Raw genomic sequence first — 26691 nt, 5'->3', positions numbered from 1 at the left:
CTCGCTTCAGCTTTGGGGCTTCTGCTGGTGCATCATCCCCCAGGGTCACCTCCCTCTACACTGGCACAAGGGAGGCCCTGGCCCTTGATAACAGCTCTTTGCACCATGGCACCTGCCCTAGCTCTTCTCCACGAGACTGTGAGAGCTTCAGGCACTGGTCACTTTGTTCTCTATATGTTTGCACCCCTAATGCCAGCACCCAGCCTGGCCCTTGGCAAGCCCAGGGCAAGTCTCTGCCATGGAATAAAGTGGAAGCCAAGCTGTAGTCCCTTCCAGAAAGACAAAGAGTGAAGCATGATTTTCCAGCTCTCCGTTGTTCCCCCTCTTCTGTGGAAACGCGGATGTGCATTTGGATATGAACAGACCTCAAGCTCAGGAGAGAGGGAAGGAGGTGCAGACATACTCCTGGCATGGGCACTGCCCAGCTGTGTGCCCCTGGGCCAACCAAGTCACGCGCTGGTCCTTACTGCCCCATACGTCAGGCAGAAATAACAGCCGCTGCTCTGGTGACTCACAGGGGCATCCCAACGACCACGTGAGAAGTTGCAAAACTGCTCTGAAAAGTCCTGAGAGCTCTGCAGCTGTGCAGTGGGGTCAGCAGATTCATTAATAATACAACAGGCTGCTCGTGTTCATGGCTCATGGATAAGAAAACCACAGGTGGGTAGGGGGTCGAGGTGGCCAGAGAGTGGGGTGCCCGGATGCCTCGACCCTGCCCTTCATTAGGGCTTAGGAGCTGAGATACGATGACTGGACAAGTGGATTTGAGGATGACGGTAAATAGAATGGGGGGGGCACTTAGGCTTTGGATGGAGGGAGGAGGAGGGGGGCGCACAGCCTGGCCTGCCTCCTCTGTGCCAGGGATGCGGCTACCACTGTAGAAAGGATTAACTGGCCCTGGCTCAAGTGTAACCTCGAGAATTTTAATTTGTGGGGATGACCGAGTGACCTGATGTGGAGGGGCCAGTGCCACTGACAGTGGTTTTGCCTACATTTCCCAAGGAAGATGACACCACGTAGGGATCACCAGGGTTTGGCCAGAGGCAGAAGCAGGAGTGAGTGGGAAAATCTAGGCCACAGCCTTTAATGGGGGTTCCCATGGGCACCCCAAGGCAAGGTCAGCAGCTTAGGACTGGCCCATTTGCATAACTGTGGTGGGCTTCGGGCTGTATGGGGAGGAGGGGGCTAGTTGCCTGGCACCTGGCCCGGCGGGATTTAGGGCTTGTGAGTGACAGCTGGAGAGAGGGGCTGGTTGGGAGCAGAGACTTGGAGTTTGGTTGGTTCGCATCTGAAACATGCATTCTGAGCCCTTGGCTGTCTTTCAGATTTGGCTAGCCCTGGCAGGCATCGCTCCACAGCCAGCAAGATTTTTAAGATGTCAAAACGTCCTAAGATAACAGAAAACAAAAAGCATGATTGATACAGCTCTCTGTTGAGAGAATGAGCACATGGAAGAGGGGAGTGCTTCGGAAAAATCCTCCTGGAACCCCTCCCTCACCCCCGAGGTCATCCTCCAAGGAGGACTTTCTCTCTTTGGGCTGTTGAGATCGCGGTGGGGGATGGAGCTGGTGCAAAGGGCTTTCCTGTGAGTCAGTGGCTGTAGCTGCTTTGGTCAAATGTCAGCGTCCAGGGCAGAATTCTTGAGGTGCTGGTCCCTGGTGATGCTTGGCCGCCCCTGCTGCCCCAGCTGACCTCTTGCTTCTGCTCTTGGTTCCTCCAAAGGCACTTCCACAGGCAGGTTGTTTAGTCCTCTTCCAGCTGAGGGTGGGCCTGGGTGTAAGCTTGGAGCTGCATGGGTTTTCTCTGCCCACCCCAGGTCCCCACACGTAGGGTAGGTGCCCCGGGCAGATGCACCCCTTCTAGAGCAGCCCTCTGAGTGGTACCAGACTCTTGTATTGGAAGGGCACCCACAGCTTCGGAGTGTGTCCTGGATAAAGTACACTGTGGCTCCGGGACCATTCCCAGGAACCGACGACATGATCTGACTCTGTCGGCTGTGTCCTCGTCCAGAAAGCTGCAGTGGGGACAATGGGACCTGTCACCACATCTCTTCTCCTCCTGACACAGAGACACCTGTACCACCTGAGGGGGGCCGTCTGGCTCATTCTGGCCATTGAGGTGTGGGCGGAATTTCCATGCCCAGCTTCTAAAATGAATGAGTTATTCTCTCTACTCTCCTGGCTGTTGGCTGGATACAAAGGATCTTGGGGAGGGCTCTGAGGTCCCAGAAACCTCAGGACCACAAGAGGAGATAAGAGGGCCCTGCTTCCTGACTCACCACTTGGAAGGCTGTCTCTGACCCCAGTGGGATGTGAGTTAAATACAAAGATCCTGTGCAAGGCTGCTGAGATCTGGGGCTCTTTGTCACCGAAGCTGGCAGTAATCCCTCTAACTGATACACACGCTGAAGAATACAAGGGAATGCACGTATAGTATTGGAATCAGGACTGATCTCGGAAGTGTTCTAATGAACATTTTTATAAAAAAAAAAAATAAATGTTATTGAAACTCTTTTGTGGTGCAGTGGGTTAAGGATCCAGCATTGTTGCTGCTGTGGCCCAGGTCATTGCTGTGGTGCCAATTCAGTCCTTGGCCTGGGAAATTTCATATGCTTCAGGGGCAGCCAAAAAGAAAATTCAGTGTTACTAAGGTGCGATTTGCATGCAAAACATGCTCCCATTGTAAGGGCGCAGTGGGTGCCCTTCAACAGGTGTATTTAGCCAGGCATCACAATGTTGCAACACGTCCTTCATCCCAAATACCCTGATGCTCATCACGTGACACTAAGTGAATGACCCACCCCATTCGATTCTTTAACTTCCCTTCGTGACAAGTCACCCAACTTATCCTTTACTGTGGAAAAGCTTTCGTGTTCAGCAGGTTGCTGTCTGGAGCCGTGACCACGACTGCCTGACTGCGACCGCTGTGTCCCCCGCCTTGTGAATGGCCCAGGGATCAATCTGAGGCCGTGGGGGCGAAAAGCAATCGAGCCAGCCAAGTGCAAGTACACAGCAGTGGAGACAAAAGGCCATAACCTGAGAGATGGGGGGCAGGGGACATCAAGGAAGAGAGGAGACCTGGAGGCTCTCCCTTTGCCAAGAGCTAGAGGTGGCAGCTGGAGGTGTTTTCAGACAGGCTGCGGTGACTTGGGGACCTCCAGGTGGCCTCTGATTGGCAGGCAGACGTGTGGCTCCTTGGCTCAGGAGAGCCACTAATGTTGGAGGCACAAACTTCAGAGTCACCTGGGTGTTTGTGCAATTAAAAGCCCCAGACAAGAGGGGGTATGCAGTGAAAACGGGCTGAGGTTGAGTGCCTTGAGGAATGGGAAGAGAGAGAGTCCAAGAAGGAGACTGGGAGGAAGTAACCGCGGAGCCGGAGGAAAGCCCGAGTATGGAGTGCTGCCCACGCCCCTCGACCTCACGTGACGTGACGTGCTCTCCTCCTTTCTCCCCCACCGGCTGCCCTGTATTTCCAACTCCCATTCCCGTAACCATCCAGTTGGGTTTGGCCAACAGGAAATACCTGCAGGAGACGTAGAGAGGGATGTTGGGACTTTTATTCCACCGGCTCCTTGGGGTCGCTGCCTGCTGGTGGGGACCATTGGTAGGAAGCCTCAGCTTCCACTGGGTGCCTCTCCTGACCTCTCTCTGGATCTCTGGGTTCCAGGAGCTATGTGTCCCCTCCCTTGAGGCCCAGAAGCCAGCTGTGACCAACCCAGGACCCTGCCCACACCTTTGGGTACCATCTCTTTCCTAAATTGTCCTCAAATCCCTTCTTGAACGTACCATCTGTTTCCTTTTGGAAATTAATACCGACGGTTGGTCATTGGCTTAAAAAATAAATCTCCCTTCTATATATTTCAAACAGTTTCCCCAGGAATCCTCTCCGGGCTTCTGCCAAGGCTGCAGAAGGCATCTCCTCCCTCACACCTAAGGGTCGCTACCCCAGGAGCTCATCTCCCAGGACAGGCTCACCCCAGTCGGCAGTGCCACGGGAGAGAGCAGAATGCAACTGCGTGGTGCCTATGGCTGCGGGTAATCAGCCTAGCTTCCTGGAAAATCTGTTTGACCCCTGATTAAATGTCAGGAATTATCAAAAAATTTACAAACACAGGTCTTTGTCCTCTCACTTTCCTTTTGGTAAAGGCTCCAGGTCCCCTTTTCTGAACTTCGGGTGCTTTTATAAGGCCCTTTTTGGGGTGCTCATCATTGTCTCTTTCTCTCTCTCTCTCTTTCTTTTTTTTTTTTTCTTTTTTTGGCTGTGCCTATAGCATTGGGAAGGTCCTGGGTCGGGGACTGAACCTGAGCTCCTGCAGTGACAGTATTGCGTCCTTAACCTGCTGTGACACATGAGAACTCCCCTCATCATTTTCTACCTTTGGGAAAAGCAGGATGGGAGCTCAGCTCCCCTTCCCCCCCAGCGAGAGCAGGGGTGTGGCTGTCACCTCCTCACCTGCAGCAGCTGCAGGTAACACAACAGCCACAAAAGCTCACTGCCCCCCGCCCCGGAAGAAAGCCTCCTCCTGTATGCAAGGGTTGGGAGATTTAACTGCTGGGATCCTTTCAGCACCACTTCATTTTAATATTGTCTAAGTGTGCATTCTCTGAGATTGAACAAAGTGGATGTGTTTCTAAACTGTCCACAAGCCATTACGGTCACCGATACACAAACCAAAGGAAGAAACTTCTAGAAGCCTGACTAACATCACCGCATCCACTGTGTTCCCATTGGGATCGGCAGGGGAAGGGAGGGACACACAGCAGCCCAAGAAGAGCAGGGGTCCTATTTTGGCTGACTCTTTAAACAGCCATTGCCTCAGAATGTCAGTTTATCCCGAGAAGACATCAGCCAGAGGCTGATAAAGCCGGAGGGGAAAAGAGGGATAGCAACTCTGCCACAGGGACTTGGAGGCAGAAACGAGAAGAAAACGATGCCAGGGTGGTGGCATCCCCTTCGGCCGCTCCTCTCGTATTCAGACCGTGTGTGAGACGACGCGTTTTCAGGTGACGTTCAAAGGTCTGTTTAAAAAATATCGGCTGATGCCATAAAGTCAGAACTGTGGTTCTGAAATTCGAAAAGACTCCTCTCCGGCTTCCGCACATGTTTCCATGCCCCAGGTCACATCCGCTTGGAACCCTGCATGTCATTTTATCACTTAATGTGACATTAAGAGCATGGACAATTTCCATATCAGAAACTGCAGAGCAGAAAAACGCTCAATTTCCTCGGAGGAAGCTCCAAACGGGCATTGAAAGGATGGGAGCGTCGCAAACGGCTTTGGATACGCGACATCGCAGCTCCCATCAGGGCTCAGGGCAGTCTGCTTCGTCCCATCTGGCTGCCCCGGGTCTCTCGCCCTCTGTGGACAGCTAAGAGACGTCTATTGACAACTGCTGTTTCCTAACACTGGGTGTCATTGGATGGCTTGAGCCCGTATGCAGGACCCAGAGGAAGGGATTTCACGGTGGCACGAGGTCTCCGTGAAGGAGAGCGCTTCACCTTCACCCACAACCAAGAATCCCCCATGCCCAGCAAGCTCTGCCAGTCCGTGCGGTTCCTGTGGGAAAGGCCTTTTCCAGGGAGACCCGCTCTGTGCACCCAGATGACATTCTTCTGAGATAAAATACCACAAGGTCGTTGCCCATGGTGTTCCCAAGCCCATCTGCAACACGTGTGCATGGCTGCACATGTGTTTAGAATCTGACGTGTGAGCGTGTGTCCCTGCTCACTGCGGAGCCTGTTGCTGCTACAGCAGACACAATAAGGAAGGGTCATCTGACCGCCCACCTCACTGTCCTGGGGTTGCTCATCCTCTTGGGTGACAGGTTGCCACATCAGACCGGGGCATCAGAGGAGCATCAGAGAGAAGCCTGTGTGTGGGGAGCAGGCGCAGAGTAAATGGGTGGGGCTTGGGCTCCAGCGGGACGCCAAGCAGGTCTGGGACAGAGCCTCCTATTTCTAGTGACTCTTGACTGAGTCTCCATGGGCTGGCTTGTGCTCCCCCCAGAGCCTATGTCAAGTCCTGCCCCCACCCCAGAACCTCATGATGGGGCTGCCTTGGAGACAGGTCTTTATAAAGGTAGGTTTTTTTGTTTTTTTAGGGCTGCACCCCTGGCATGTGGAGGTTCCCAGGCTAGGGGTTGAACTAGAGTTGCAGCTGCCAGCCTATGCCACAGCCACAGCAATGCAGGATCTGAGCCACATCTGCGACCTACACCACAGCTCACGGCAACGCCAGATCCTTAATCCACTGAGTGAGGCCAGGGATCGAACCTGTGTCTTCATAGCTGCCAGTTGGGTTTGCTAACCACTGAGCCACCACGGGAACTCCTATAGAGGTAGTCAAGACAAAATGGGTCAGGGGTGGGTCCTGATCCCAGGTGACTAGTGTCCTTGTATGAAGAGGACATTGGGACACAGACATACACAGAGGGATGACCACCCGAGGACGAGGGGAGGAGACGGCTGTCCACATGCCGAGGAGTGAGGAACCAGGATACTCCAGCCCTGCCCACACCTGGATCTTGAACACTGGTCTCCGGGACTGGGTGAGATAAGCCGTCCTTATCTGAGCTCTTTAAGCCCGAGCAGACTAGTATGGGTACTGGTACTGGTACGGGTGCCCACTCAGGCACAGTTTCCTGTCAGAAGGTGAGGCCACAGTGGTGGACAAGACCATCCTGGGAACCAGAAAAAGGGAGAGCTGTCAAGAAAGGTGGGCCTTGGGACTGCAGTCCTGCCCCCACCCAGCCATGGGCCTGGAGGGCAAACTCATAAACTCAAGGCCACGCAGAAGAACAGGTTTGTCCAGGAGAGGAACATGGGAAAAGGGGAAGCAGAAGGGGGGGGCTCTGATCCCACACAGGTCTCCAGGGGTGCGCCCTCCTGCTCCCACCTGACCTTGGCTGAGCATCAGGCCTTCCTCTTCCTCTCTGGGTCTCTGATATTGGCTATACCTGATCTTGTTTCTCATCCCCTGCAGTAGACAGGATTCTTCCTGGTCCTTGTCCACCCAGGGTGAGCCCCAGCCTTTGTGTGACCACCCCCCCCCGCCCCCGACCACACTTGATGGCGCCACAGGAGGACCCCTGGCTGACCCTGACCTCCTGCCGAGCCACTGATGCCCCTCCGTGGGAGTTCGGAACTGGCAACCTGAACCTTGTTTTCAGAGTCGGGGACCCATCCTGCCAGGCGTCTTCAGAGAGGGGAGTGGCGGCTGTGCCCAGAGGAGCAGAAACAGGAGCCGCAGGGGCACTGGGTATGGATTCTGAGAGCTTCCTCTGTACCCCTGGAGCACACTGGCTCTGGGCTGGGAGACACCCACCCCGTGGCTTTTTAATAAATATCTGGCCCTGCCCCTGTGTCCGTGGCTCCGGTCTCCAGGTCAGCTTTACCAGGCTGCCAGGACTTGCAATCTGGAGGCTCAATTAATTCTGGACACACATCAACATTGTCTTATTTTTCTGGGTACAGAAGCAGGTGGCGAATAGACTTGACTGTAGGGTTTATTTCCCATCAGTTCACTGAGATGCAGGCTGGCCTCTGAGCAGTCCCATCAGCCCAACGGCCCAGTACCTCGTCCACCCCCATGCTTCGACCCGCCCCACGTGGGGTTTCTGCTGGGCCCTGTGCTAATTTGTTACTGAGATGGTCTGAACACAGCTCAGTATGAGAATTCAGCCACCAGATGGGAGCAGAAGCCACTTGGATGCCATCAGAGACCACATGCTTCCCCTATGCTGAAAATATTAGTCTTCCAACATAAATACGCTTTCCTCACGAGACCCTAACTGCTCCAGAAGGCCCATCAGCCAATCAGCCACAGCCACCCCATGCTGACGCACATGCAGAGCTGATTTCCCCAGCGATAGTCCTCCAAAATACTTATTCTGCAAAAAGGTGTTGTCCCCCCGGGCCTCTCGGGCTGCTTCACCCTCCTCTGCAAATGCATACACCCAAACTGATGCTCTGTTCCCTGGGGCTCCTGCACCACCTCCTCTCCCTTCCCCTTTGTTTCCCTCCCACAAACCTACCATCATATGAAACAGAAACCAGGAGTTCCTGTTGTGGCTCAGCAGGTTATAAACCCGGGCTAGCATCCATGAGGACGCAGGTTCAATCCCTGGTCTCGCTCAGTGGGTTAAGGATCCGGCGTTGCCATGAACTGTGGTGTAGGTCGCAGACTCGGCTCAGATCCCATGTTGCTGTGGCTGTGGTGTAGGCCAGCAGCTGCAGCTCCTATTTGACCCCTAGTCTAGAAACTTCCATATGCTGCAAGTGTGGCCCTAAAAAGACAACAAAACAAAACGAAAACAAAAAAATACTAAAACAACAAACAAAACCAGAAACCACTATGCAAAAGGCATTTCCGCTTTAACCAGGTTGGGGAAACAAGCCCCAGCAACTACTTCCCCAGCAGAAGTGCCGTTTGGTATTTCCCGGGGCCTTGGCAAATCCTGTCTAACAGCTTCATCCTTAAACGCCACTCCAGATTCCCCATCTCTGAGTTTTAAAAACCATTCATCCCACAAAGTGTTATCATACTAAACGTATTAAGCAGAATCTTCATCTACTCAGAGCTGCTGTGCAGTTTTGCTGGAATACAAATCACTGCCTCAGGATGGGAGTGGTCAGCTGGCTCCCTACCCCATCCCTGGGCCAGAGGTTGGAGGAGGAGCTGGACGAGGGATGGGGGTCGCCCACCCTCGCCTCCCAGGGGTCCTTGTGCATATCCTGGGTGCCGTCTGGAATCCTGCGGCAGCTGCTGTTGCTGACAGCACCCAGGCCATGGGAAGAGACTGTGTCCCAGTGCAGGAGGCTGGTACCGCTTCCTGGCTGCATAGGAATCCCCTGCTGGTCAGCTGTGTCAGGGCCTCCAGGTGCCTCTGTGCAGGGATGGCCGGCTTCAGGCGGCCAAGGTGAGCAGAAGTGCTTCTTGCCAGGGGATTTGCGTCTTTCTCCAGCTGTTCAAAGCTGGCCTGGGAGTAAATCAGCAGAGAGCAAGGTCAGCTCCATGCGAAAAATCTGAGCTCAGAGCGTGGCCCTGGTGGGGTCACCGTTGTTTTATGTGCTCTCTGATTTATCCATGATGCTGGATATAATTAATTATTGCCCTTAACACACTCCCAGAATTCAGGAATTAAAAACAAACAAACAAAAAACCCAAACCAAACCAACAAACAAAATCTCAACTTTCCCGTTGTGACTCAGCAGGTGCAGAACCTGACATTGTCTCTGTGAGGACTCAGGTTCAATCCCTGGCCCTGCTCAGTGGGTTAAGGATCTAGCATGGCTGCAAGCTGTGGCGTGGATCACAGATGGGGCTGTGGCACAGGCCCCAGCTGCAGCTCTGATTCTACCCCTAGCCTGGAAACTTCCCTGTACTTCAGGTTCAGATGTAAAAAGAAAAAAAAAATTTTTTTTTCTTTCCTGATATCTGCTGTCTGCTCTAGAGGGATGTCCGTTTGGGGGACACTGTTTTCTGGAAATCCTTTCCACCAGGCGGTGTTTAAGAAAGAGTTAGGGGAGTTCCCGTCATGGCACAGTGGAAATGAAATCATCTAGGAACCATGAGGTGGTGGGTTCCATCCCTGGCCTTGCTCAGTGGGTTAAGGATCCAGCTGAGAGCTGTGGTGTAGGTTGCAGACGCGGCTCAGATCTGACATTGCTGTGGCAGTGGCCTAGGCTGGAGGCTACAACTCCGATTTGACCCCTAGCCTGGGAACCTCCATATGCTACAGGTGTGGCCCTAAAAAGACAAAAAACAAACAAACAAAAAGAGTCAGGGAACCCTTGAACTTGGACACTTGATTGAGAGTCTGACTCCAAGGTATCTCTGCCTTTGCGGAGGGGGTTCCCACCCCTGGAAGAGGCCGGGTGCCGCTCTGTCGGAAAGACTGCAGATGGTTTTCTGCGGCAAAGAGACAAGAGGACTTTGTCCCACAGGTAATGGGGAGTCACTGAAGGTTTGGGATGAGACGTGAGAGGGATGTTCAAAGAAAACAGATTGATCTGGTGACACCGGATGTGGGATACAGGATACAGGACACTGGATGCGGGCTCCTGTGGGATACAGGATACAGGGGACAGGGCAGCTGTGCAGGAGATGATCCTCGTCTGTGGGATCCTGGACCATAGGTGGAGACGACAGACATGAAACTCCAAGGATGAGGCTCAAGGTTTCACTTGAGGGGGTGGGGAGGGGCCGGAGGAGAGACCCCCGAGGGCACCTGGCATTTGCGGTTGTGCTTGGGCAGAGATGAGGCGGCCAGTGGGTGGGAGAGGAGGCTGCTGGCTGGTGGGCCTGGGCTTGATTTAAGCTCTGTTGCCCTTGAGGTGACCGGATGGGTCCTCGAAGTTTTCTCTTCAAGCTGAAAGTGTTGCGGCAGCCGCTCATCTTCCTCTGATCAGATGGGGGTTGTCAGGCCTGATGAGCGAGAGCAAAGACATCGTCGGGGCCCCGTGCATGCCATGACGTCCTGTGTGTCACGTGAGGACCCAGGGGTCTGGGGCGGAGGTGGGGGGACGTGTGTGTGTGTGTGTGTGTGTGTGTGTGTGAGAGAGAGAGAGAGAGAGAGAGAGACAGAGACAGAGACAGAGACAGAGGGGAGGTATGTGTGGGAGGATATAGGGAAGTGTCTTTATGGGGAAACAGATGGCCTCCAGGGAAGGAACCGCTGGGCTGCAGCTGCCTCCCGTCGCGCACCTCCAAAGACACTTAAGCAAATTTCGTCTGATTGCACTCACTCCAGCCCTTCTTACCCAGATGAAATAAGTGTAGAACAGACTCTTCTGCCTAATGAGAAGTTGCATTTTCAACCCGGTTAGAGACGCAGGCTCGGCGCGAGGCACATTTCTAAATGTTCGGTGTAAGAAGAGGCAGAGGTGGGGGCAGGTGCGTGCGCACAGAGGGCCCAAATGGCGCAAAGGTCCCTGGGACTCTGATAATGGCGTCGTCGTCACAGTGAGAGTCCAGCTGGCCTCCCAGCACCCAGGAGTGTGGATTGTTATCAAGCGTCTTCCGTGAGCGGGCAGCATGCTCCCAGAGGAGTGAGTCTTCCTGGCGTCTCGACTTCCAGGAAAGCACAGAACCGGGGGGCTTGGTCTTGGCCTTGCGGCTGTCCCCGCTGGGCCCTTGTGCCCTTGAACAGATGGCCAAAGCCCACAGAGCCTTCACGCTCACATCAGCGAGATGAGAACAGCAGTCAGATCTGTCTCTCGAGCTTCTTGGGAGGCCTCGGGTGGCGATGTGTGGAAAACACCCAATCCCAGGTCAGACACACAGTAAACACCCAACCGGCGCTGGTGCTGAGAGGAAGAAGCGAGCCTGCACCCCGGAAATACTAAAGACACGGCTTGCAAGGGGCAGGGATTCTGTACCTGCTGGCATCAATTTTCAGAAGCACTCAGGAACAATTTCTAAGGACCTTTCCACTTGTGTGTTCCAAGCTGTCTCCCGTTTATGTTGTTATCACTTCAAGCCTCCTGAACTCATCCCTTTTAAATGTTTATTTTGAAATGATTTCTTTTTTCTTTTTAGGACTGCACCCACGGTACACGGAAGTTCCCAGGCTAGGGGTTGAATTGGAGCTGCAGTTGCCCGCCTACACCACAGCCACAGCAATGTGGGTTCTGAGCTGTGTCTGCGACCTACACCACAGCTCACGGCAATGCAGGATCCTTAACCCGCTGAGCGAGGCCAGGGATCGAACCCGCATCCTCATGATACTAGCTGGATTCTTAACCCACTGAGCCATGATGGGAACTCCCGGAAATAATTTTTGACTTACAAGAAAGTTGCAAAAACAGCACAGACCATTTGCCTAAACCCTTCATCCAGTGCCTCTAAAGTGAATGGCGTGAGGAGTCAGAGTCCAGCTACCCAAACCATCAAGACCCTACTTGCAGCTCAGCTCCAGACCTTATATAAGTTGTCCGAATTTGTCTCTTATTGGTTCCAGGATCCCATGGTGCCTTCAGATGAGAAGGAGTGAGTTTAATGGGCCCCGCGTGGTATGGACACCTGCGTGCATTGCCTCTTACCAGGTGCTCCGACCCCAGAACTTTCAAGAGAGTGTTTAGTGTAACACACACACACACACAGCTTGTCCTTGGGAGTGCTTGGACTTGCTGAAATTTGCAAGAAGCCACTCTCTCCTCAGAAGTATTTTTCTGCCCAGGTTTTGACACATGTTATTTTCCAAAGCAAATAACCTGGAGCCTTCTGCCCTGCTTTCCCCATGGTGAAACATGACAGTGGGTCCTTTGCAACATATTAGCAAGTGGTAGTTCCCCCACTTAAATACGGTCTTCCCTCCCCTGCGACCACATCCTCCTTCATCAGGGGAACATTTATGTTCTTTTGCAAGAAAGACACTGAAGAGAGTAATAACGGAGGTGCTGACAGCAAAGTTCACAGACGTATTTTAAAGAATAAAAATAAAAAAATATATATATATAGAGAGAGATGCAATTTAAAAAAGAAAAGAAAATGAATTATTCTTTGAAAGTTAGTCAATCTCTTGTGGGCACCATGTGGAAAATTAGATTTTAATGGCTTTGAAATTGAGGTTCCCTGGGTCAATAGTACTGGATACTTGAAGTAAAATGACAAATGTATTAGAAGAAAATCAGACATCTTGTTGCCCATCAGCAATGCATTCAGAGGACAGCAAAGTGTGATCTTGGCACTCTTCTTGCAGGTGGGAGGTGTCAGAAAAGGACCCTCTCTGGCTCGCTGTTTTGAAAGGCTTACAGAGCTTCATGCTTCCTCTCATCTGTGTCAGAGAGTTTCCTGGGGCAAACGGGGTGAAGGCACTTTGGCAAGGTGGGTGCTTTCATGGACCCTGACCCCAGCACAGAATGTGTTTTGTTAATTCTCAGCTGCCGCTCCCCAGCGCGTCTTGGTCTGCGTCTGTGTGGCTGCTTTACCCCGGAGCCATGCGTGTCCTCGATGCCCTTCCCATGGGCTCTGAGGCTGGCTGAGCCACCAGGCACAGGAGCCAAGTCTGACTCTGGATCTTCTTTCCTAACCTGTTGCAGAAACAGACACACACACTGTCGAGGGGTCCATCGGCTCATGAGGCCATGCCCTTCACCGATTCTTACTCCTCATTCACAAAGCACTGGGTGCTTTTGGGGGATGATTGGGATACAAACATGGACCTTCCATTCTTAGAGCTGGTGGTCTGGTAAGAAGGGGTCAAATAAGAAGGCACGCAGCCACCTGTTGAGTTGCAGGTGGTAAGGTGACAGGTAAGGTCAGCGCGTAATGAGAGCCCCAGATCTGCTGACAATGACCGGAAGTCATCTGGAAGAAGGATTTTCCAGGGAGCCACCTTCACTGCAGCCCCGAGAAGAAAATGCACCCTCTTACTCTCCAGATGAGGAGGAGACCCGGAGACATGGCGAGGCTGGTCCCTGGTCCCTCAGCATCATGCCCCAACCACCGCGGTGTTCTTCTCACAGGTGGAAATGGGTCCTGGAAGAAGCCTTGATATTCTTGGTCTGGTGGGAGAAGGAAGATGAGGGCCAGGCGAGGGCCCAAGACTCTGCAGTCATGTCAAGTAATTTGACAGCAGGGTGATGCTGGAAGAGACCCCAGCTGTGAGGTACAGGGCGATGCCACCCAGTGGGATGGTGCTCTTGCTTTGTGTGAGGACCTTTTCAGTGTTTGAGTCCTGGGCAACTTTGTGGGGATGACTTTCAGGGAGGCAACGGAGCCCTTTGACCATATTTCCTGAGGACAGGTGGGCTGGATGGGGAAGGGGGAGGGCAGCTCAATTTGGCATCAAGGGGAGATCCAAGCTCTCCTCTGCTCCCCACAGCCCACCAGCAGGAGGCTCCCTGCCCTGCTCCCTGCTGCGTCCTCTGAGCCTGCAAGGATGCCCCCCTGCCTGCTGTCTGCAGGAGGAGGAGGAAGGAAGGGAGGGGGAAGGAAGGGAAGAGGGGAGAAGGAGGGAGGGGAGAAAGGGAGAGATGGAGGGACAGAGGGAGGGGAGGGAGGAGGGAGGGGTCTTTGCTGGGCTGGATTAATTAAAAAATGGGAACTGTTTGGGTGTCATGAATGAAATCCTGCCTTGGCTCTTAAATGGTGACACTCATGGTGACATCTGGGGACTCAGTTTACTGGCACTGACAGCAAAGACACCCGACCGTCTCCCAAACAAAGCAGCAGTTCTTGGCCACCGCTGCCCCGCTCAGGCTGGCCCCTTTCCAGGAGCCACATTCGAAGGGACTTTGACAAACGAGAACACTGTCAACAGAGAAACTAAGCCAGCCTTAGAAATGGGGCCCCCGTGGGGAGAGGGATGGGGGTGGGGGACAAATCACCCATGAGCAAGGGGGTCACGAGGTCTCCTCACAGATGTGTCCCCGGCCCTCTCCCGCCGCCTCCTCCCACCTCCCCCTTTCCACACACGCACACGCAGTCCCAGACACTTGCATACTCATACACGCACACACAGTCATACAGAGACACACACACACTCTCACATGCACACACAGTCACAGACACACGCACACTCCATGCACACACAGGCACAGACACACGCACACTCCATGCACACACAGGCACACACACACTCATACATGCACACATAGTCACAGACTCACACACACACAGTCATACAGAGACACAGGTGCACGCACACAGAGACACATGCACAGACACACACACACACACACACACACACACTCACATGGCATTTTCACAGTTTGGTGGGGCTTCTTCAGAATATTTGCTATGGAAAACCTGATGCACGTGACAAAAGGCCCACTCCCCCCTCTGACTGGCTTCTTGGTGTCTCTAGGCTCGGCTAAAGCATTGGCAGCTGGGTCCCTCAGCTCGGCCACAGCAGACGGTCTGAGCCCTCGGCCCCCAGGGCTGCGTCCACGCCCGCAGAGGCCCTGCTCTGCCAGCCCTCAGGACCTCCTCTGCCCTCTGCACTTCACACCTTCTCTTCTCTGTTCGGAAGCCCTTCCTCACTCTAGGGCTTTGCTGATGCCCACCGTTAACCTGCCCTCCCTTTCAGATTTAACCTGCTTTTAAATCAAAAAATATCTCTCCCTGGACTCATGGATGGGGCCAAGCAACAGAACCCGGGCGTTCATTTAACCAGCACACGCAGCTTTCTAGACCCAAGGCGTGAACCTGGTACCCTGACTTAGATTCCAGAGGGGACTCGGATGGTGAGGGGATTAGGTTTAATAAAAGGCGGCTGCCCATCCCAGGGAGGTGTGTAAACACTTGGGAGATGGTGGGAGTCAGAAAACAATCCTCTCTGACCCCCCTCCTCCTCTCCCTGTTACTAATTAACACACAGCCAATGCCAATTAAAACACCGCAAGACCTATTATTGTTTTTTGTTTATCCACAGACCTGGGATAATGCAGGGAAATGAGCTGGAAACTCCCTGCCTCCCAGCTTGGCTGTGGGTTCGCTGGAAAGCAGGCTCCTGCTTTGCTGAGAACACGGTGCCCAAGGCGGCCGGCGTCCTGTGGGTGCAGCCACCTGCCCAGAGTGGCTTTGTGTCACAGCCTAGTGGCTCTCAGGCCAGCGGGTGCCAGCCACCATTCCCCAGCGGGCAGACAGACAGGCTCAGAAAGTTGCACCTTCTGAGCCCCTGGGATGTAAAGCACAGACTCCTTCCCTCTGCCTCCAGGCAGGGCAGGCCTGGAGGGGAGCTGGATCCAGGGACATGTGGGCCATTTTTAACACATCCCCTCCCTCACCCACTACTTCTTAGAGGCTGAGAGAGTCACCAGAATTTGTGCCACCCTCCAACGGTGGAGCACCAGACAGCTCCCGAATATCTGAGGCCCTGCAGGAAAGCTCTGTCTTCTTTTTGCTTGAGGGGGAGCATTGGAGCTTCTGCTCTTGTTTGAAAGGCCTGGAAGAAGCAAAGTGATGTGGGGACTAAAGACAAACTGGGCAGTGAAGTGAGGCCAGGGGTCAGAGCCAGTGCCCCAGGCCTCCTGGCCTCTTCTTGAGAAGTGGGAATGTGGTCGCCTCCCTGGCAGAGTCACCGCAGGATGGACACCGTTTCTGTGGGGAAGGGCCTGCCCCATGCCTGCTCAGGATACCTCCCTCCTATTCTGAGAGGAGCAGCAGTGATGACAGGCCAGGTGCCCAAAAGGTGCATCACCCTGAGTCCAGATGGGTCAGGTCCCCAACAGGTGTGTCACCCTGGGTCTAGATACATCAGGTCCCAGCAGGTGTGTGGGTCCAGGATGGCACTTTGGAACCACCCAGTGTGGTTTGACCACTCCTAAGTCCAGGGCCACGCCTGGACCACACTCAACCAATCAAATCAGAATTTCCAGTGTGCTTCCCTCATTCAGGCCACGTTTAACCAAAGCACTCTCTCCCTCCTCTGCTCCATGAAGCCAGTAGTTCCTGGAGAGTGTTGATGGACCAATGACAACCAAAGGTTTGTGTCTGCCCCAAATCCATGCAGTGAAGCCCTAATCCCAATCTAATGGCCTTTGCAGGTGGGGCCTTTTGGAGGTGATGAGGTTTGGGCTAGGTTGTGAGAATGGGGCTGCCGTGATGGGGTTAACATCCTTACAGGAAGAGGAGGAGACCAGAGCAGGCCCTCTCCACCATATGGATACACAGCATCCACAAGCCAGAAAGGGGGGCCTCACCAGGAGCCGAATCTGCCTGCCAGCACCTTGATCTAGACCTTCAGCCCCCAGAACCGTAAGAAATCAGTATCTGTGGTTTGAGGCACCCAAAGCTGTGTTCTCATGCCTGAGCTGACTAAGCACAGATGAAGGTCATCAGGCCACTAGAATTTTGTGTAAGAATCCTTCTGAAAAAGCTGGTGGTGTCTTAGGCAGGTTATGCCAGGTCCATAGCAGCATCCCTCCACACACCCCCCCCGCCACCTGCAAATGGACTGCAGCCACGTAAGTGGGTCTTCTCAGAGCCTGGCAGTGTGCCCAGGGCCCACGTGCAGACTGCAGAGAGCATTTCTGATGCCCCACGAGGCCTCCATCTCAGCCAGAAGGTTGGAAGCAGAGAGAGCCACACCATGCCATCTTTCTGGTTTGTGCTTTAGAACAGAAGGACCAAAGCCCTAATTGTGTAAATCCTACTTTTGCGGAGTGAGATTAAAAGCAAAGTCTTTCAGGAGAGGCAGAGGCAAGAAACGCCCAGGGCTCACGGTGATCCCGCCATGTGCAAGGTGCTGCTTCGGGTGTAAGGATGCAGGGACAGGAGAGGACAGGTGATCCTGGATGGATGCTCATAAATGCCTCCTGCCACACGTCTTCTCTGGGCTGGACTGACTCATTTCCGACCAGTGAGGGTGGTCGGTGTGTTTGGATGTGTGAAGGGTCTGCAGCTGATGGAGCAGCAGGTACAGATACAGAAGGCGGTGTTCTCACCCAGCTTGTCTCTAAATTCCAGTGACTTGGATTGAGTCACCACGTTCAAGTGGAGGCTCAGTCATGGCCACTCGGGCTCAGCCGGATGTTGGTCCAAATACCAGCCAGGCTCACTAGGGGAGGTTTCAAAAGGCAGCAGAGCTCTTCATGAGTTCGTGTAGGTATTGATGGCTAAAGTTTAAGAATCCCCTGATCAGAAGGATTTCTTTACAGGAAAAAGATATCCCCTTTTAATTAGAGAAGGGTAGTTAAGATCCAGGACCATCAACAGATCTCACCATTCATCCCGTTACCCGGTGGTGACTGCCTAGGAGGCGGTGCCAGGAAAGATGAGGAGGCTAATCCTTGATCCCAGAACCAGTGGTGGGATTAGTTAGTGACATTTATCATGGGGAGAGGCCAGTCCAGCTGGTGATATGCCACACCCAGCCCAGGGGTCTCAGAGGGATTCTTGTTTTCAAAAAATGCTCTGTATTTTTGATTAGCCAGAAACCTACTCTGTCCACCTGGTGAGAGGTCCCTGTCATTTCTAAGAAGGTGTTATCTTCCAGAATGCTCAACCTGCAAATCTAAGACTATGAAGTTGTGGTCAGCATGTTGCCCTGTGGTGTTCCCTCCCCTTCGGAGCATCACGATGGAGCCCAGAAACTGAGATGAGTAAGCAGACACAGGAAACAAATAAGAATTGTCCCCAAGTTTGGCCAGAATTTGCCCTGAAGATGCAGGACAATCCATTCGAAAGCTGCAGGCCCTCAAATGATGGATTTGGCTTAAGACAAAACAAAAGAAAAAACACCCTTGTGCATTCAAATCTTCTTGCTCACGCTTCAGCTCCTGGTAGCAAGAAGCCCTTCCACAGTGAAGATCAAGCTGACTTTTTAATAACTGTAGTGAATCAACGTCCTCTGATCCTTCCTAATTTAACAGCAAGGTGATTACCAGGTATCCGTGGTTTAAATATTTATAGAATCGTGGAGAAGCTGCTAATGGCTGAATCAGCCTCAGATGGCAAGTGATGACAACACACTTAATGAACACAGATTCTGCTTAACGCACACAATGAGAGAAAATGCTGTGACAGGGCTTGCAACTGAATACGAAGCTGGGACTAGGATGAGCCAACGCATCCTTGGTTTGGCTCCTGTTGGATGACACAGAGCAGTCAGGGAGCAGCAGTCTGGTCTCACTGATGGACATCATGCCTGGGAATAGGTGCTCTTGAAACTGACACCCAACAAGAAAGGGTGGAGCCAGGGAAACGGATGCCTGGTGCTCTGATCACAGCTAGAACTGCTCCTGTCACTGGACCCTGAGTGGTGCCACTGCCCAATGGTATTAATTACCATTTCTTAAGTGACACTGCGGTGTTTGCATTTCCATGCCATTTTGTAGGGGGAGTGACTGTCCAAGTCCAATATCACAGAGTGGGTGACCTGGGATGTTGAGAGGCGGGTGCACCCAGGACACCCTGACTCTAGAGCCACATCCATCCTCACATCGCTCTCCCTGGGGCTCTATGTCACCCAGCTCCCAGCCTTTCCTGGCATCATCAAGGCTCAGCCTGTCTTCATCTGCAGAAGCTCCTCAGATCCGAGCTCCTCCAGTTGCCTGGCAACCTTGTGTCAGGGGAGCAGCATCTTTGGGGACCCAGGCTTGTTAGCTGGTCCTGTCTGGCTGTCTAAACTCAGTGCCAGTGTCTAAACTCAGAAGCCCTTTCTTCCTAGGAGGTTGAATCAGAAGCCAATGTGCAAGGGATGGGAGGGTGTTGGTTGGGGGCCCTGCTGACCTGCTCCCCTTCTGCCCCTCCTCAGCCACCAAGGGCCATGCTGAGGCAGGGGCCAAGCCCACAGCAGGACTTGGACTTCCAATCCACCTGTGCTGTTAGGTAATTTACATTACATTCAGATCAGGCAATGCTTTCTAACTAAATGAACTCCTTTGGAAAAAAAAATCCTATTTCAAGCTTAAATGGAATTAAGCCAAATGAACTCTAAAAGTAAATGCAAAATGCAAAGAGTTAAGGTACTGTGTTCTCAGTTCTTCTGACGGCATGATTAAGGTGCCAAGAGCCAGGCCAGGTCGCTCTATTCAGATGGGACACAAAGGTCGCAAAGCCTGGAGTTCCCATCGTGGCTCAGCGGAAATGAATCTGACGAGCATCCACGAGGACGCAAGTTCAATCCCTGGCCTCACTCAGTGGGTTAAGGATCCAGCATTGCTGTGAGCTATGCTGTAGGTCACAGACACAGCTCGGGTCCCCCGTTGCTGTGGCTGTGGCTAGGCCAGCAGCTACAGCTCCGATTCAGCCCCTAGCCTGGGAACCTCCAATGTGCTGCAGGTGTGGCCCTAAAAAAGACGACAAAAAAAAAAAAAAGTTTGCAAATCCAAAACCACACCAGACTGACCCTCCCAAGTGGTGTCATCAAGCAAGGGAGAGAGGAGTTCTCTGGTGGCTCAGTGGGCTAAGGAACTAGAGTTGTCACTGCAGCGGCCTGGGCCACTCATGTGGCGTGGGTTTGATCCCTGGCCCAGGAACCTCTGCATGCCCTGTGTGCAGCCAAAAAAGGGGGCAGGGGATGTAGAGAAAAGGAGAGATTCCCTCCTGAGAGAGCACTGTACTCACAGACAGTCTGGGTCCCCCACCAACTGTCTCTGAAACATTGTCCTGCTGTTTTGGGAATCAAAACCCTAACCCTAACCCTGGCCCTCATTATAACCCTAACCGTGATCCTAACCCAGAAAGCTGCTGGTTTAGGGGGAAGATCAGGGGATAAAGGGGAAAGCTGGGGTGTTCTAACATTCTCTGCCCAGCCTGGGTAACAGGAGTCGACTTCTGTCCATTAAGCCCAACTCTGTGGAGTCATTTGGCCCCTTCTATGCCACCCACACTCACCTGGGAGTCTTCCTTTCTCCGCCACCTGCAGCTCATGAGAACAAGTTTCTCACATGATGGAGGACATACTCTTGAAGGTCATGGGCTTTTTTAGAAGTTACCTGCTTTAGCAACCCTGGAATGCTTGGATTCCTCTCCTGAGTTCTCAGCAGGAGGAGGTCTGGGGTTATGGAACAGGAGCCAGGCTCCTCACCCCAGGCAAACCCATCCAAGGATGGAGCTCTAATGACCCACCTGGGCCCCAGCAGAGAGCATCTCTTTGGCTTTAGGGCAGCTTCTATAGGCCCAGGCTCGCTGGCATCCAGAGCGGGCCTGGCACCTGCTGCCCCTGCCAACTCAGGCCCTTCACCTAACTCAACACCCAGTTGTGCCCACACCCAAGAAAAGCAAATGAAGATACTTTGCTACCTGTCAGCATCATTAATTTTGTCACGATTGCTCATTAAAGTGGTTTGTTTGTACTGGGCTGAGCTGGCCGTCTCACCCTAATTAAACAGTGGAGCAGAAGCAGAGGATAATTTGCTTGCAGGCTAGTTTAAGACATCACTGTAATCTATTTTACTCTGGCCGGGCTTGGACATAGCATTTTCCCTTTCATCATCACCCATGCCTCTCCCTGGGGAATCCTACGTTTGCTTGTTGCTCTGGATTTCTTCCAGGGGCGTGAGGATATAATGATGCCATCATTACCCTCACTCAAGCTGCATTCGCTGCCAAAATGTTGCCTGTGAACTCTTGGGACAAGGATGAAGAAAAAGTAAAACGTTTTAAATTAATGGGGTAATTTGACCTCATCTCTTTTTCCTAAGAGCTGACCGTTGGCATAAACAATGACAGCTGGCCTCTATGGAACCCTTATGGTGGGAAGGCCCTGCATCAAGTATTTTAAAGAAATTGTTTCCCTGAATCCTTATAAAGTGGATAATCTCATTTGATAGGTAAGGGAACAGATCTAGGAAGAAGGTAGGATGTGGCACAAAGACCCTGGGGCCTGAGGGACCTGGAACCATCATTCAAACCTGCCAGGCCTCCCTGTAAACATGGGCCTGCATCCGTGCATTCTTATGGGGGGTCAGCTAGGAAAGGAAATAGCTAAATAGTTACGCTTTTTTTTAGGGCCGTACCCATGGCATACAGAAGTTCCTGGGCTAGGGGTTGAATTGCAGTTGCCGAAACCCTCAGAAGTAATAACACAGCCACAGCCATGAGGGATCCATGCTGTGTCTGTGACCTACACCACAGTTCACGGCAACACCAGATCCTTAACCTGCTGAGAGAGGCCACAGACCAAACCACTGTCCTCGCAGATACGAGGCGGATTCATTACAACCAAGCCACAGCAGGAACTCCGATGACCTCGAGCAATCTGAAACCTGAGTGTTTGTGAGACCAGAGAGGTATCAGGTCAGAGGGACTTTACAAAGTAAGACACACGGGATCATCCCTTCACAGCCATTCCCTCGTGCAGAGGCGTGAGGTTATTCTGCCCTAAGCTCTTTGCTCAGTGCTGGGAATCAGCCCTCAGGAACTCACAGCTCAGAAGGGAGAGGAACCTGAGCTAGGACCATAGTTAGCCCAGATCGGAGATGAGTCCCCCAAAGGCGTGTGTGCATGTGCTGGGCTCCTGCCCAGGCCAGCTCATCACCTGTCTTTCCACACAAGTCTGATCTCATTGGCTGTGAGGATCCGTCTCTTCCCGCTTCCCGGAATTCTCCTGGACTTCAGGGAGGCGAGATCGATGCTTTTACACATTGAATTATGCCGACCATACACATTTTATTAATTTATGGAAGTGTCAGATTGCTTTAAGTATTACACTGAACTTCTGTCCTCCAATAAATGGCTTAATTTCCTTCCAAGGATAAAGCCCTCCAGTGTTTTCGGCTGACCAGTTCAGCTCAGGGCGCTCTAATGTTTTCTGTCTACTCAGAGGACACATACTTCACCAGGATGACTCCGGGGTAATGACACCAAGGGCCCATTTCTAATGACTGTCACGGTCTTGGCAAAATGCACTCCATAGATTAAGGCTGATGCCGCTCCCCAAGCTGGGTGCATCCTCTGGGGGAATAAATGACCTTTTCTCCCAAGATTTCCTCTGCTTGTGACTTGAGAAGAAATATCTCCCAGGGTAATGTCAGGATCTAGAACAGCCCCTAAAGCTTGGAAAAATGGCCTTGTGCCTAACACAGTAGACATATCAAAACGAGAAGGCTCATCCAGAGGTAGCCAGAGGCTGCTAGAAATATCAGCAAACCCACCTGGGGGACAGCAGATCTGGGTTTGCCATGGACCCAAGAGAGCTCGAGTTTCAGGGCCTTATGGCAGCCCTGAAATCTACGTTCCTACCTGTAATGTGGAATTCTCTTTCTTAAAGAGGACCCCTCCCCAATTCGAATGAGCACAAGGCCCCCTGAAACCTGGATCTGGCTCAGGGGAGATGAATGTCAGGCGGGTATGGACATGCCACGGTATTGGGTTCTTGGGGAGAGAAGGATGAGCCAGTGAGAGGGCTGAAGGGAAGCAGAATATGCCAGCCCTAGATGTGCTGCTTTGGAGAATTATTTTGAGCTGAAGTCAGTGGAGGAAAACAAACAAACAAACGAACAAACAAAAAAAACCAGGAAAGCTCTCCATTCTCCCCCAGTGTACCTAAAAGCAAGATTTACATTTGTAAAGGTGCCACCCCTCCCCCACGAGGAAGGACAGACATTAATCCCTGAAGTCACCTCTTGACCCTGATCAGCACCAGAGACAGCGCCAGAGGGACAGAACAAACTCTACTCCCTGGTCAGGGTCCTCTGTCAATTCCCCGTGTGTTTAGCTTTCCCGCAATTTGCTGCCTTAGAAACATAGTTCTTGGCCTTGGTCCCATCCATTCTCTATGAATGTTGCTCTGTCGCTAAGACTGCACAGGAGCCCACGTTCTAAGCACCATGTGGGTTTCTCTTCACTGGGTGCTCCCATGTGTCCATGCAATGCATGTGTTGCTACACTTTGGTTTGCTCTGCTTCTGGTATCCCGCCATTTGTTGGTCTGATTTATACCAGGAGAACCTGTACGGGGAGAGAAGAAAAGTTTTTCCTCCCTACAGTTTCTAGGTCCTGCTGTCTCCAGGACTCCAACCTTCTCAGGAAGGTGGAAGCACACCTGCTCCTGCCAGCCTATGCTCTGTTAACACCCAGCTGCCCAACTGATACCGTCCAGGTTGGTGGCTCTCCATCAATCTCTGTGACTGAATCTCCTGGAAAGACATCAGGAGTCCCCCCTGTACAGGCCTGGCCCTGGACCACTTGAATGAGAATTCCTGGAGGTAGGGATTGCAGGGTGTCACACACACTGCTGTCTTTGCTGGATGGTGGACTCTCATGGGAAGTGTTTAAAATGCTGATGGCTGGACCACATCCCTGCCCACATCCATCCAGGTCCCTGGACTTGGGTCCAGGTGCCTCTGTACATAGCTTTTCTTAGGGCCTGGATTCTGATGATTTTCCCAAGTGTGACCTATGTGGTTAGCAAATTACAAGTGAGGAGGGGGGTGTACAAAAGGGTGGTAGAAGGTGAAGATGTGGGGGATGAATCCAGGAGGGCTGAGGTGGGTCTTCCCTTTTTTTTTTTTTTTTTTTTTTAGGGCCACACCTGCAGCCTATGGAGGTTCCCAGGCAAGGGGTCGAATTGGAGCTATAGCCACTGGCCTACGCCACAGACACAGCAACGTGGGATCCGAGTTGCATCTGCAACCTACACCACAACTCATGGCAATGCCAGATCCTTAACCCACTGAGCGAGGTCAGGGATGGAACCTGCAACCTCATGGTTCCTAGTTAGATTTATTTCTGCTGCACCACGACGGGAACTCCAGGTCCGTCTTGAAGGGAATAAGGAGCCCAGCTGATCCGGGTGAAGGGAGGCTCGTTCTCGGCACAGCCAGGGGCTGCTCAAATTAATACGACCCACGGGATTAAAGATCATTGGATGAAACTCAGGGTTTGCAGAAGAACACACCATTCTTCAGGAAGTGCTCGGACGGCTCTCCAGACCGCGGAGGAACACCACGAGTGGCACTTGGAAAAGCGAAAAATGGAATAGAAATCGCAATGGGGGAGGAAAGAGTAGTCAGGGAATATTGGGAGAAAGTCTCTCTCGAGCCATAGCTTTTATCAGCCAGACTGAGATGTACGTGTGTGCACTTTTTCTTCCAGATAATGTCCACCTGGACTAGATCCTTCCCCCCCCCCCCCCCCCCCCGTCCTTGAATGGGAAGCCCCGGAAAGAATCCCCAGGGGATACAGAGCTCTCAGCTCTACAGACAGGAGCTCAGCCAGAGTGAAAATCGCAAATTTTATGTTTACTCTCTGAACGTAGCTAAAAGTAGATGTCACCCTGGCTGTAGAGTGCCTTGGTATTTGGAATTTCGGGAAATCGGGAAATTGTAATAACCATTAACTGAACAGCAGACGCCTTTTCTGAGCTGATTCAAGGCAAGAGGTGAAGTTGGAGAAATGGGGTCGAACGCGGGACGCTGAAGAATTCATTTCCCTTGGTGTCATCCTGTCTCTGCTGTTACCACCGTCATCCTCACTTTTTCATGAGACGACGTGAGTATAAAAATCAGGAAAGATACTAAAAAACAGGTTTTGATCGAGAACGTTTCGCGGAGAGGCTCAGAGTCTTACCATCAGGGGTGCGGATGTGGGCGAGGAGGCTGGCGTGGCTATAGGTTAAGAAGGCATCAGCTGAAAAATAAAAGAGACTGTAAGAAACCTTGCCCGCATTCACTGGGAAATTTCCCCCACCTTCATTCCCCCTCCTCCTCCCAGAGAAAGTGCCTTTAAGAGTAATAAAGAAATCAGTGGTGCTGATAAAAATAATGGACCAGGGATCCTTCACCATCTTGTGCTGAGTCCCGGCTCAGGTTTGATAAAAAGCGGGTGGAAACTGCCATTGTTGTAGGAAATTAAGAATGAGCTCATTAGCTGGGCGATTTAAGCCATTCATATGAAGATGATGATGACTCAGACTTGCCCTGCAAAGGATCTCGTGTTCTTTCCAGCTCATTTTTCCGGATCCTTATCTGGTCTTGATAAAGAAGTCCTGAAAGTGACTTATGGCCTGAGCACAATGACAGGGAATGATTTTCTCAGCACTGGTAAATGAACATGACCTATGAGAAGAGGACTCTGGGTTATGTTTACTTGAGGAAATAAATCTTTTCCTGTGCACATCTTTCTTCTCCCTCCTGTCAGGAGAGAATTCACTTTCTCGTCTCATCTTCTTCAAGTTTACCACCCACTCCTAACCTCCCCGACAGAAGTGAATGAGAGAGAAACATTCAGCCTCTGGCTTCAGCCATTTCAACCAGGTTCATCATTCTGGAGAGAAAGCCTACCTGTGCCTGGAGTTGACGGTCTCTAGATGCCCCTCCAACTGGAGAGGGTGGGTGTTGAGTCCCTGGGCTCTGTGGCAGGGGCTCACTGTGAGTCTCAGAGGCAGGGAAATTCTCGCACAGCATCAGCAATTTATCTGTGAGCTTCATCCCATGCCAACACCCTAAGAAATTGACCCCAGCGGCACGACCAACACAGACAGACTCAAAGGACACCTCCGTGCTTCTAATAGTCCAGACCTCTTACTAATAAATCAAATGGTGGTTGATTTTTAAAAACGTTTTGAACCCATTTGGTTTTCCAGTCTCCTCTGCTTCTTTGGACACTTCCAAGAGGCCCTCTTCTGGGGCCATTTTGCCCTAGTGAATGTGAGCATCCCACACTTTCACCATTGGAATTCTACCTTCTCATGCAGCAACAAAACTGTGTAGTGATTGAGTCCTGTGTGCAGGCACTGTCCTGGCAACTGTGCATCTTCTCATTTAAGTTTTCTCTCCTTCCACTGTTGTGTTATCATACTATTTTCTTTTGGAGAAAACTGAAGTGAAGAAACTTGCCCAAAGCCACAGACATGAATTTTATTTCACAGAGATAATTAGGTTTAGATGAGATTATAAATGTAGAATTCAAACAATAGACCCAACTATGATGAGCCCCCTAAACTCCTGCTGCCCTGCTGCACAAAATTTCTTCTTCTGGTCTGGGGGCAGAAGCAAGGGTTCTCCTTCGTGATCCCCAAATCATCAAGTCCTTTGAGAAGATTACATTCATTCAAGCCCATGAAACCTGTCTTTTTTCAGCACAATGATTTAGACATAGGTTGAGTTGGGCCAGCCACACACATGCCTGTCATGCTAAATGGTTACCTTCTCAGGAATCTCCATCAATACAGAACATAGAACAAACGTCTCTGGAAGTAGGTTCCCAAGAGCCCCACCCAGGAAGCATGCACCTGCATCTTTGATGAGTGCATCCATGGGTCCTCACCCAGAGATGAATTTGAACTCATGGCTTTCTGCC

The sequence above is a fragment of the Sus scrofa genome, chromosome 6 (genome assembly GCF_054392235.1).
Source record: "Sus scrofa isolate SSC_HxYL_T2T_F1_AM1 chromosome 6, Sscrofa_HxYL_maternal_Yorkshire_Landrace_v2.0, whole genome shotgun sequence".
NCBI lineage: Eukaryota > Metazoa > Chordata > Mammalia > Artiodactyla > Suidae > Sus > Sus scrofa.
Note: the sequence above shows the minus strand (reverse complement) of the source record.